General features: G+C 42.3%; 1 pseudogene; it reads left to right on the forward strand.

The window, feature by feature from the left end:
* Nucleotides 1-535: 535 nt before the first annotated feature.
* Nucleotides 536-1202, forward strand: LOC150066547 (SIN3-HDAC complex-associated factor pseudogene; annotated as a pseudogene).
* Nucleotides 1203-3216: the final 2014 nt, after the last annotated feature.

The raw sequence follows: 3216 nt of genomic DNA on the forward strand, positions 1-3216 counted from the left end.
GGAGCCCTCCCTGGTGGGAGAAAAATGTTTTCTGTGACTGGGCCCTTTCCATTCCATCATAAGCTCCCAAAAGAGACCATTGAGGTTAGCATTGTCAGGACTCCAAAGAGCTGTGCAGCTTGAAAACCTGAGCAAGGATCTACCAGAAATAGTGGAAGGTTCCTCTGGTTTCCATGACTGTGGGTGGCCCAAGCTTCCATGGGCAGAATTTTCAATTTCAAGGAGAACTTCTCCATACTGAGAATTCATAGATACCAGAACAGGCTGTGAAGAAATCTGCTTTGGAGGTCTTTAAGAATTGGATGATTTCTCTTTACTCTGAAATTGTCTGGAATAATATCCTAAAAATAAAACAACAGCAACAACAAGAACAAAAAACCCAAGAACTGCAGGAGACACTCTTTCTATACAAGGCGGTTGGTGGTGGGGGAGCGGGCGCTTGCGGGAGGTTGGCAGGGCGGTGCAGGGGCCACCTTGGGGACATCATTGCGCTTGGATAGGCCACTTGGGAAAGACTTTTCACCTAGAAGAAAAGATGTTTGGTTTTCATAAGCCGAAGATGTACCGCAGTATAGAGGGCTGCTGTATTTGCAGAGCTAAGTCATGAAGTTCTCGATTCACTGACAGCAAACGCTATGAAAAAGATTTCCAGAGCTGCTTTGGGTTGCATGAAACCCGTTCAGGAGACATCTGCAATGCCTGTGTTTTGCTTGTTAAAAGATGGAAGAAATTACCAGCCGGGTCAAAAAAAGAACTGGAATCATGTGGTAGATGCCAGAGCAGGTCCCAGCCTAAAGACTATCTTGAAACCAAAGAAAGTGAAAACTCTATCTGGAAACAGGATAAAAAGCAACCAAATCAGTAAACTGCAGAAGGAATTTAAACGTCACAATTCTGATGCTTACAGTACCAGGTCAAGTGCCTCCCCAGCTCAGTCTCCTTGTTACAGTAACCAATCAGATGATGGCTCAGATACGAGATGGCTTCTGGCTCTAGCAGAACACCAGTTTTTTTCATTTTTAGATCTTACATACTGGAAAAGACAGAAAATATGTTGTGGGATCATCTATAAAGGCCGATTTGGAGAAGTTCTCATCGACACCCATCTCTTTAAGCCTTGCTGCAGCAATAAGAAAGCAGGCACTGACAAGCCGGAGAAACTGGGGCCAGAGCCTCTGCCCATCTCCACTCAGGAATGGTGACTGAGGCCCACGCAGAAGCCATCGAAAGTTTGCAGAGACCACAGCAACCAACTGACCCTCTCTTCTTTTGAACTTGGAACCCTGCTATTCTGCCAAAAGACATTTTCTAGTTTTTTTTTAAATCGTTTTTCTTTTCCCTCCCCAGTCTCACAAACTCTGAAGCCAGTGTCTACTTACTACAAGAAAGAAAAAAAAGTGTACATAATATTTAAGATGCTAAGTATTTCATGGGAAAGCTGAATGTTGCTGTAAAGTGCTTTTTGAGTCTTTTTTTTAAATCCCCTTCTAATGAATAAAATTAGGGGAAATTCAGGGGACAGAGGTGGGATTTGTTGTATGCTAAACTGTATGTAGTTTTAATCTTTCTCTATTGAGAAGCCGTGGTTGGGGACATTTTCTTCGATGGCTGGATACACTTATTTTCCCTCCTGATTCTACATTTGTGACGTGGCCTGCCCCATGATTAGGAGTGGAGCCTTGCGTCTTTTCTGCCTGTATGATAATCCGACTCGGATTTTGTAAAACTGGATTTGAAGCCAGGTGCTGGTGGTTTGCTCCTATAATCCTACCTTCTCTGGAGGCTGAGATCTGAGGAAGGATTGAAGTTCAAAGCCAGCCTGGGCAACGGAAGTCCATGAGATTTTTACCTCCAATTAACTCCCCCCCCTCAAAAAAAAAGCTAAGGGACAGCCTAGTCCTGGTAATTTTAACTACTCAGGAAACTGAGATCTGATGATTTGGGTTCAAAGCCAGCCCAGGAAGGAAAGTCTGTGTCTAATTAAACAGTAAAAGCCAAAAGAGTTATGGCTTAAATGGGAGAGTACCAGTCTTCAGCGGGGGGGGGGGGGGGGGGGGAGAGCTGAGGAACAGCACCTAAATTGAAATCTCAGGGTCAGCACCAAAAGAAAACAAGCTAAGGGACAGCGTGTAGTCCTGATTTCAAGCCCTAGGACCTGTGTACACACACATGCACACACAAATTGGTATCATAATACAGAGAGAGCTAGTTTTACGGTGGGTCCTATAATAGTTTTACAATTCTTAATTTAAACTTTTCTTTTGTAAAAAAGGAAACCCTACATGCTACAAGCCACTGTAGACATGGAATGCACAGTGAGTTATGTCTGCTCTGCCTTTGAGTCCAGCCGTCGTCTTCCTCCTGAGTTGTTTGGAAGTGGTTTTTTTTATTTTTTGTTTTGTACATTTGGCTGCAGTATTGGTGGTAGGATATACTATAATGTTGATCATCTCAACTTCTGTATTTATTTATTTATTACTAGACCTCAACCACAGTCTTCTTTCCCCCTTCCCACCTCTCTTTGCCTGTAGGATGTTCGGTATTGTAGTCATGCACTTTGTATTAATATATTAGAAATCTACAAAATCTGTTTTGTACTTTTTTATACTGTTGGATAATTATAATCAAAACTTTTACTAGGGTATTGAATAAATTCAGTCTTATTAGAAAAAAAAAAGAACAAAAAACCCAAAACATGACAACCACAAAGCTCCTCCTTTATACCAGCCCAGTGTATGTTTTAAACACATGCACTGGTACTAGAGCTTGTACTCAGGGCCACATGCTCTTGCTTGAATTTTTCACTCATGGTTGGTGCTCTATCATTTGGGCTGTACTTCCTTTTCCAGCTTTTGGCTAGTATTGGAGATAAAAGTCTGTCAGATTTGTCTGCCCAGGCTGGTGTCAAACCCGAATTCTCAGATCTCAGACTTGTGTAGCTAGAATTGCAGGCATGAGCTTTGCGTGCTTGGCTTATGTGAGTTATTTTAAAGTATGTGCTTGTCATTAACGTTAGACACTGAGCAAAACCAGGCACCTTTAGGGGCACCTAAATTAACACACCTTTGCAATGTCACTTCTTCTAAAAGTTTTTTTTAGAGGAAGTTACACATGTCAGAGATGTTCCTGTCAGCCTTCATAATGAATGTAAGCTGAGCCTGCCGAAAAATGCTCCTTTCCACCATTTTAACCTTCTAACACGTGCTCCAAGACATT

The sequence above is a fragment of the Megascapheus bottae genome, chromosome 2, assembly GCF_031878675.1.
Source record: "Megascapheus bottae isolate mThoBot1 chromosome 2, mThoBot2.hap1, whole genome shotgun sequence".
NCBI lineage: Eukaryota > Metazoa > Chordata > Mammalia > Rodentia > Geomyidae > Megascapheus > Megascapheus bottae.